The sequence below is a fragment of the Drosophila albomicans genome, chromosome 2R (genome assembly GCF_009650485.2).
Source record: "Drosophila albomicans strain 15112-1751.03 chromosome 2R, ASM965048v2, whole genome shotgun sequence".
NCBI classification, from domain to species: domain Eukaryota; kingdom Metazoa; phylum Arthropoda; class Insecta; order Diptera; family Drosophilidae; genus Drosophila; species Drosophila albomicans.
The window spans coordinates 18,340,210-18,349,704 of NC_047631.2; the positions used below are offsets into that span (position 1 = coordinate 18,340,210).

Below are 9,495 nucleotides of genomic sequence, written 5' to 3' on the forward strand. Positions count from 1 at the left end.
GAGAGAGGGGCAACGCCGTCTGCATATAATAAGATGTGCCATGTAATTGAACCCTGCAAAATCAATCAGACTTGTGTGCGTGGCAAACGCAAACAAACCTAAGGTTAAATTGATATCCCAGCACTGATGACTTCAACGTGAACTTTGCAATGCAGAGGGTAAAAGCATCCAGCTCAAGCAGTTCAACGACAACAACTACGACGAGGAGGAGTCTCTTCACATACCCGCGGGTACATTCACATTTTGTTCGTGGTTAAAGCAAACAACCTCCAAGTTCTCAACTGTCTCGTTAATAAGTTTCAAAGCTCACACGAATTAAACGCAATCAGCTTAAATTTGTATTTCGATTTTTATTAGAAAACAATAACTTAGAATTATTCGTATACGCAGTTCTCCTTGGGATGTCATTGGCTTCTCACTAAGCTGAAAAAATGATATAATTAAAGAAGGAATAACAAATTCCTGCTATGCATTCAATCGAAAAGTTAATTGTGTTTGATAAAGGCAACTAATGGAAATAATCCATTCGTTGAAGTGACAGTTGAATTCTAATTTTTGCGTTCATGGATAGAGACTTTTGACATCATGGCCTACTTTCATTGCGGTTGCATAATGCATATCTAATTTATGCAATTTAGTTTGTTTTGAATTAATTTCTGGATTTAAATTGAGAGATTTTTGCAGTGTGCTTTAACAAAATTGTTTGTTTTTGTTTGAAAAAGTGCAAACTTCGATTTTGATGCTGAGCTAGACAGTTGCACAACGGGATGCCACCGCAATCATTTCCGTTTTTATGGCTGGGAGTTCTGCAAAGGAACTGTGTTTAGCAATAAATGTGTAGAGAATATTCGGAAATAAGTATTCGGCCGAACAACAGTCGTCAACGCGCCGCCATGGTCGGAAGCTTAAATGGATTTTCTGTGAATTCACATTTGAATACGCAACTGGAAACTAACTCGAGCATCCAGCAAACCGAACTGCAAATGCACTTGTTCGTTTTACAATTTTATTGTTATTGTTGTGTTTATGTTTTGTGCATTAATATTCAAGTTTGTTTAGCAAAGAGATGAAAATATTAGTGACTAGAAATTGAGCTAAGAAGGCATTTGCAACGTAGTATTAGAGCTGATAGCATTTGAATATTTGTATGTGTGTGAGTGAAGAGAACTATGGCCAGACCATAATCGCATATGCTCCACCGCAAGGCAACCCGAGTGTATGTGTGTGTGGGTGGGTTGCTCTCTCTCTCTTCCCCTTTCCATTCAGTGTGTGGGCATTGGGTGGACATTACTAAGGGACGTTGGCTGGCATAAAAAGCTTGTTCTATGCAGTCGTTTAGCTCAACCACAACATTATGTCGAATACCAGAATCTTCAATGTGCTCTGCCAGTGCTGCTGCTTTATAATGGCGATCCAGCAAGCGCATAGTTTAAAGCTGGCGAGTTTGAAGTGGGGACCAACGGGATGCAGTTGGCGGAACGGGTCAGTTGGAGTTTATGTTTGGGTCAAGCTTAAAAGCATTCATTTTCATTTTCCTACCTAAAATGCCACTGAAATATGCAGGCATTCATATACAAGTGTGCGTGTGTGTTTGTTGTTCACTCGCTTGTTATGTTTTGGGAGCTCAGCGAGTGCTTTTTCAGAATGAAAGAATGTGTTGTATGCCGGTCAAGCAATGGCCCAAATCTAATAAGCAAAAGTCCAGGCACACTAATGAAATGTGTCCTAAGCGCAAATTGCAAAACAGCCCGAGACGGGTTGTATTATTAATTTGTTGTTAAACATTAATAAAAAACACTTTTCACTTTGAGCAGCATCTTAATTTAATTGACGCTGCTGCACTCAAAAGGAACTTCTGTTTTTTTTTTCAGAGTTTTGTTGCCAACAGAGTTGAAAAGACGCAGCTACAAATACAGATATAGAAACAGAAACATGGAGTCAGCTACTGAGACAGAGACAGAGAGACAAAACGAGTTGCTGCTTGTTTCGGCCAAGTCCATTAAGATGCTTCAATTATTAATCAGTCTTAAAAGCAATGCCAATGCCATTTACTTTTTCTTTATTTATACTCCTTTTTTTAATCGCAACAAACGCTTGCATTTAATTATAAGTTTAGCAATCCAAAATTTAAGGCAACGTCCAGCAGAACACTCCACAATAATCCCGTATAATATCAAGTGTGTTTGGGTATAAATAATATCCAATCGTCTAGGAAGAGGATAGCGAGTCAGCTATCGATTGTGAAAGATTCCAACGGCTGGCCAATTGGCTTTTGCCACCTGACAGTTCAAACTTTTTGGAGGGCACAAGCACATACTCACACACAAGCATGCACGAAATCATATTCACGCACAACAAACACAAATCTTCCACACTCTCCCACACACACACACACCAGCACACACGGGCTCAGTTGAGCCTGATCCGGAGACGAAGTGAGCCTTCAACGGCACAATTTCGTAATTTTTATGGCAAAAGTTCTCTAATCAAATTTAATGAATTGTGAAAAAGGCAACAAATAAGTAGAGGACAACTTTGTTGCCAAAGTTTGTCCTCGCTGATTTTTCTTATGAGTAGACGTCATTCGCTCGACTTCAGCTTTAGCTACAAACTCAGACTCAGACTCAGTTTCCACAGCCTTCAGCTTTACCATTTTGAGAATCTCGAGCAGTGACATTGAGAATCTCGAAAAGAAGGACTTTGCTTGGCTTCGATTTGGTTGCGTTGCGTTGTAAATTGCCGGATGTGATTTTTGTGGGTTGGCATTATTAAATGCGGCATAAAATCCGTGGGCCCCCTTACACATTGAAGAAGTCTAACAAATGCGCACAGTTAGCAGGCTGCCGAAGAATTGTTGTGTACTCGTACTCAGCTGGTATGTCCCCTCCCTCATATAGAAATATGTACTTATATACCCAATATACAGTGGCAGTCATTTTGTGTGGCCTGTTGTTGGTCTTTTGTTGGCATTTCGAGCACTTTACTGGGCAAACTTTGTCAATGTAAACGGAAAACTGCGTTTACGTAAATTTTTCATATGATTTTCTTTGAAATTGAAGCACTCACTTACGTTGAATATCAACTTCCTGTTTGCGGGAAGGATTGAGTAGAGGGATAAATATAATGAATAGAATTTACCACCTTTCTCTCTCCATACTTTTAGCTTTGATCATGCTGTAATCCATCATTTTAATTACACGTTCAAAAATTTATTTAAAAAAAACGTATACGCAATGTTGTTCAAGAGTAGCACCCTGTATTTGTATGAGCCTGTTGTCGTCTGCACTTATAATAAGCAAACCATAAATTCTTATATTTTATTAATGCGATTTGAACGCGTTGAGTTTGTTGCCAGTTGCCATATGGAAGTATTAATCAAAACGGGGGAGGCCAAAAAGGATCGCTGCTTGCTGCAGCTACAAAATTTAGGCGATTTTTCATTATGCTCGCAACGCTTTTCTTTTCTTCGCCATTGCTTTTCTATTGTTCTCGTTTCGTTCGGCGCGTATGGCAAAGTTTACTCAGCACAGCAAGCGAAAATAATTTACGCATTGCCCAAAAATATTCGACAAACATTCTTGTCTGTGCGAGGATGTATGTGTGTGTGTGTGCGCGCCTTTGAGAAAGCTTGGGGCATCATTATGATTACTCATACGCAGCGTTTGCAACAATCATGCGCCGCGTTATTAGCTGTGTCAGCGCCACAAAAGTAATGACAACGAAAATATGCCACGAGTATTTTTATTATTTGTATTTACGTCTATGTCTACTTGGGTGTGTGTGTGTGTGTGTGTGTGTGTGTGTGTGTGTGTGTGTGTGTGTGTGTGTGGTAGCAAACAGCCAAATGAAGGCTTGCGAAACTGTAATTCCAGCTCGTCTTGTGTTGTTGACTGCCTTAAGCCGGCTTCGTAGTTTCCATCATTTGTTTGCTCGCTTTGCGTAACTGAAATGTCGAGATTTATGTCTTGACATGATCTTTTGTGCCAGCAGCTAAGAAAATATTTTATGAAATAATACACAGACTCTATTTCACAGACACACATACACACCGCACATATTCAAAAAATATATTCACTGTCTTGTACTTACAATTTGGTGGCGTTAAGTGCCTTATGCTGCGTCATCTTTTTGGTATTTGCAGCATAATTAGCTTGCTGAGTGCGTGAGTCGAGACGAGTCGAGTCGAGTCGGGTGTTGAGTGTCGAGTTCATTTTAGTTCAGTTAATTCTATGGCTGTCTCCTGCCTTCTATATCTTGTATCTCATTCTCAACGTGTATTGGACTCCATCTTGTTATCGTCATCTTTCTCTGTGAGTGTACCAGAAAGCTTTTCCACATCTGTGTTGTGGAGGTAGTGTGTGAATGTAGCAGATTTTTCGGCAGCACGTTTGATGACTTCGTGCTTTCGGCCCCTTAAAGCCGGGTTAATTATAGCTGAAAATGTAGAGAATGGTCATTGAATTGGTTTTAGGTCATGCCTGGATTCTCGCATTCAAAACGACCACATCAAAGTGTGTGTGCGAGAGACCCTTTTTCCTCCAAGGCAGTTTTTCTAGATTTTTTGCTGTTTTGTTTTTAGAGTTTTTATTTCCTGCTAATTAAACGTCAGCTGACTGGCCATTTTTGGACGGGCAGCTTTGCTCAATTTTTATCGCAATATAAATGTTGAGCTCATAACTTTCCTTTTTTTTATGTATTTTTTTCTGGTCTGTAAATTGAGTTCATTGCACTTGTCAGGCAAGCAGGCAGGCAGTCAGCCAGCCAACTAGCCAAACCAGCCGGCGGCATGCAGCATCTACGCGGCGTATGCGCAATATTTGCTGGTTGTGCAGCATTTCTTTGGCACTTGGCTGGCTTGGCTTCGCTGTTGCCGGATGGCCAACGCAGTCAGCTGAACTTTGACAGTGCTGGCTTGTAATTTATGACTTGTTTTACAACACCCCCATATAGTCACACACACACACATAGAGACAGAGATATAGCAACACTCCATCGATAGATGGCGCCACTCGCGAGCAAGCGAGTTGAAATATTTATGGAGTTTCTTTTGGTTACATTTTTGTGGGTTACACTCTGATGTGGTTTTATCTACGCGCTACGCCACAACCACGACCACGCCCCCCACTCACACATACACGCACACACTCATACTTCGCGATACTTGACTGGTTCGCTTAGTCAACAGTTGACTCTGCTTTTGTTTATGACATGTCCCCTCATTCATTTTAATTAATTCCTGCTCGCATTCTGCGCCCATGGCAATGACGTCGCAATGCAAACAATAAAGAAAAAAATGCTCACAAAGGCGAGGCAACGGCAGCGACAACGACAACGACAAGTGGCTGCCTGGACTCGAATCCAGTCGGACACAGATGCGGACATGGACATGAACTTAGAGCGAAAGAGAGATTGGTGAGTGTTGGTCTTATGTAAAAATCACGGAGGCGTTTATGCTGGCCAACTATTTTTATTTTCATTTTTATGCTCGTTCCCATTCCCAGTCCTCATTCTTAAGGTTGCCTTACAAGTTGCCAAGCTCTGGTTGAGATGTCGTGGCATCCAGGAGAAGCAGCAGCAGCAGGAGTAGCAGGAGCACTATTGACGTAGTTTATGGAGCCATTTATGACGATTCAACATTTTTATTTCGACCGCAGTGCAGAGAGGGCCAGCAGCAACTTAAATTTACTGCTAGCTAAAGCCGCTGCTCCCGTGCAGATGCCGGTGTGGGTAAATAAAAACAAAAGAAAAACCACAGGAGGGAGAATGGAGAGGGGAACACAATGCCAAAACAGCGGAAAATGTAAAAGAAAGAAGAAGGCAGCCATAGATAAAGCTTAGATGTTGTAATAGGCCGCTTGTCGAAGTTGAAATTCCCTAAGCCTAAAAGTATGCAACATTTTTTTTTCTTCTTTTTCTCTACACCTACATATTTCTATCTATTATTTATTATATTATTTATTTATATGTTTATTGTCCTAGTTAATTTGTATTATTTAATTTGTTTAGTTGTATAAAATTATTTGTAGTCTGAGAAAATGGTACTCAATGTCTTGTCATGTTTTGTTCTGAAAAGCGGAGCTTTATTTAGCAATGAGACTGAAAGCTCCAAAAATAGCGCCATCTATTGGTGGACCACGATACATGCAAGCATGAATTGCTAGATCAGCTGATTGTGTTAAGTCCAGACCAAAATAGACAAGCGATTACCTTTTTGAGTAGGATTAATTGTCAAATTTCCGAAAAAAAAAGGTTTTTGTTGTTGGTTTTGGTTGGAAGAAATGGTTAGCAGGTTATGTGCAGAACCTGGAAAAAAAAAAAAAATAGTGGAAAAGTGCATGTGCTTTAATAGAAAAAAAAAAAGTACATCAGTGAAGTGGTTGGTGTAGTCAGATGCATAAAACGTACTTGTGAGTATACAAAGATACTTCATTGTATAATTGTTATACTGAGTCGTAATCTTGTCATCTTCTTTTCTTTTACAAAAGTGCACCTTGCCGTCCACTTGTAGCTGTTTGTCCACTATAGGAATTTGCCAACTGGCGTAAATAAACCAAGTGCCGTTTTCCAGATTAGGGTAAATATTTGTTATACGTATATTTAGTTTTTTGTTGTTCTAAGTTTAGTTTTGTCTATTTATTTTTAGATTCGGCACTTCGTCATAAATTATAATAACTCAATCCTAATTTATATAATAACCCAGCCATAATTTATATAATAACCCAGTGTGTAAATTATAATAACCCAGTGGTAGAATTTTAAATTAATTTAAAATGAAACGTCAAAACACACAACTGCTTGATTAACGGCCAACCACCAAAAGCTCCAAGTCGCAGCTGTGCTGGACACATCAGCTGTCTGGGCAACGCAAACAGATGAGCTGTTGCTAGCTGCAGACGCTCATTGAGCACAGGAGAATTGCTTCCCAGCAGGTTGTGTTTCTACTGCAAAACACCTGCGTCCGGCAGCCTTGCGATCTCCATTGGCTATTTGCTCCGCACTTGTGGTGGCATCGAGGCCGAGTATCTGCGTCACCCAGGAGGAAGGCGAACGGCAGCTTATTTTTTTTTGTTTGTTTGTTTATTATTGTTAATTTACGTTATGTTGTTTAAGTATGCATTAATAAGTGATAGTCCATCAATGTTGTAAGTGTAATATGATGTGGCGAGAAAGTTGAACCAACAACTTTTCTGGGTCCTTCATAATACAAGTACCACTGTACTATTGTATAAAATAGAAATGGCAATCATTTAAGAAGGCATGTAAGGCAACACCTCTAGGCAAAATATCTTTGTAAAATTGAATTTAGTTATAAAAATTAATGTTTTTGTATTGCCTGGAAAGCATGTAAAACCATACTTGCATACATTTGTATGTATGCATGTTTGTTTTGATCGACGTTACCGGTCGTAGCAAGCAGCTTCCATGCAGGCGCAAAAGCTCGCAATTATTATTATTCCCCACAGATACACCACAGACAGGCACCAACACAAGGAAAGATCTTTCTGCGTGGGAGTCTCTAATGTATGTAAGTCTGTTTCACTCTAACTAATTAATAATACATGAGCTACAGCTAAAGCTTCCCTTTTGCTGGTGGTCCATCTGACCATAGCGCTGCTACAGCTGTCTGCAGTCCCAGCGGTCAGTGACCTTGCGAGACTGGCAATAGCAAAACATTTCATTGAGTGACAGCCATCAGCTGATCCTCATTTTTACTTGCATCTAGTGTTTGCCTATATTCGGTGTGATGGTCTAACATTGCATTTCTAAATGAACCAAAACTAGTTCATTTTAGCTAATTTTTTCCTTCTCTTAATTTATTCAACATTTAAATGCAAAAATAATTATTTATATTATAATTATGCTAGATCATATTTTATATTTATAGGTTAATTATTTTTAGTTTTTCTTTATTTATTTTTTTTCTTTTTGCTTTATTTATAAATTCCGCCTCATACACACTTAATATGTTTGTCCGTTAAATTATTTATTTATTTATTTTTCTTGTCATTTTTTTTCTTGTCATTTCATAATGTTGTTAATATTCCAAGTATTTTTGTTATCTGTTAATAAATTAAGTATGTCCGCTTAATTGTTCACTTTTATTTGGAACCATGCCTAACCAAGCAGGAGTAGGTTAGCCGAACCACTGTCTTTTAGGGATCCTGCCAACTTTTAGTTTTTGGCAATGAATGCAGGATCACGGTAGGGTGGGCGTCTGCACACAATAACAGCTGTGTTGCGTGAGAGAGTGGCTCCGTCTTCTTTGTTAACCTACCTTCCTCTCCTTCCCTTTCTCTTCTCTTTCACTATTGTTTAATGTAACCTTCCCCTTTACACTCCTTCTTTTCTGTTTTCCCATATGTACGCGAAATTTAAATGTATTATTGTTATAAGTGGTGCGTCCTATTAGTTGGCCCTTTCCTTGAACCCCATGCTATCTGAGCAAAGCCCGGAGAAGCCAGCGCGTACGCCACACTAGTAAACCTAACACCAGCACCCGACGAATACTACACTAGTGATTCGTTACAGATATAATTATAATTTAATAATATATTTTGGCGCCCAATCGTGTGGCCTGTTTTTGAATCTAAACATGGCCTTTAAAAATATTATATATGCTCTAGAATCAATAACATCTAGTGATTCAAGTCTTTTTGTTGTCCTTATCCATATTTGTGTACTAGGTTAGTCTCTTTGTGTCTGTGTTGTTATCGAGAAAGTAATACCTCATAAGACCAGGGCAAAAGAACTTAATCAAGACGGTAGTGGTTGACGTTTTCGAAAATAATAGCTTTAACATGGCTTTATACTCAAACGATCAAACTGTCTACTGTCATTTATATGCTGTCGTATTTCTTTAGGTGTAGAGCTTACTTTGAAAAAGTTCGTGGACCAGATCTGCCTCTTGCGGTAAGCAAAACACCTAATGAAAACGGTGGAAATAAATTAGTACAGCAAAATTAATTCAGCAATGGACAACTAAACTCATTGACTGGGGTTGCATAGTCCCGTGGTGGCGCAAGTCAGCTTAATGTGTTTAGTATTGTTTATTGTCCGTCTTCATCAATCATAAAAGTTTAAAAATGTAATATTACTAATTAGGCGATCTATTATCGACCGAGTATGGTTTGCATGCGCTATTACGCTATACTGGGTTTTGAAATAATTGCTCTTAAAGTTGGTATTATTAACATGAAGGAGCTTTATGAATACTTATATTTTCCCCAATTTCTGTTCTTCCCTTTTAGTGGCTGTTAAGGCATTCACATTTCAATTAGTGTTTGAAACGGATCGTGGCTCAGAGCTGCTTTCTCGTCATACTAATTGAAGGTATGCTTATCTAGCATCTAGTCCTATCCATTCAGGTGGGTTAATTAGAAAATATGGAGGCTAACTTACACTCTGTGAAGTTTTGCATGGTTTCCAAATATCTTATGAATCGTGTTTGATTATCAGTTTTGTTGAAATTTGCATTTGTATTATTATTTATTTATC

At 39.0% G+C, this 9,495-nt stretch overlaps 1 long non-coding RNA gene across 1 annotated transcript; it reads left to right on the forward strand.

Moving 5' to 3' along the window:
• Nucleotides 1–6,328: 6,328 nt before the first annotated feature.
• On the forward strand, nucleotides 6,329–7,827 carry LOC117575332 (uncharacterized). Its single transcript, XR_004572859.2, has 3 exons — nucleotides 6,329–6,407; nucleotides 6,486–6,574; nucleotides 6,644–7,827. It is a non-coding gene; the product is annotated as an uncharacterized LOC117575332 (long non-coding RNA).
• Nucleotides 7,828–9,495: the final 1,668 nt, after the last annotated feature.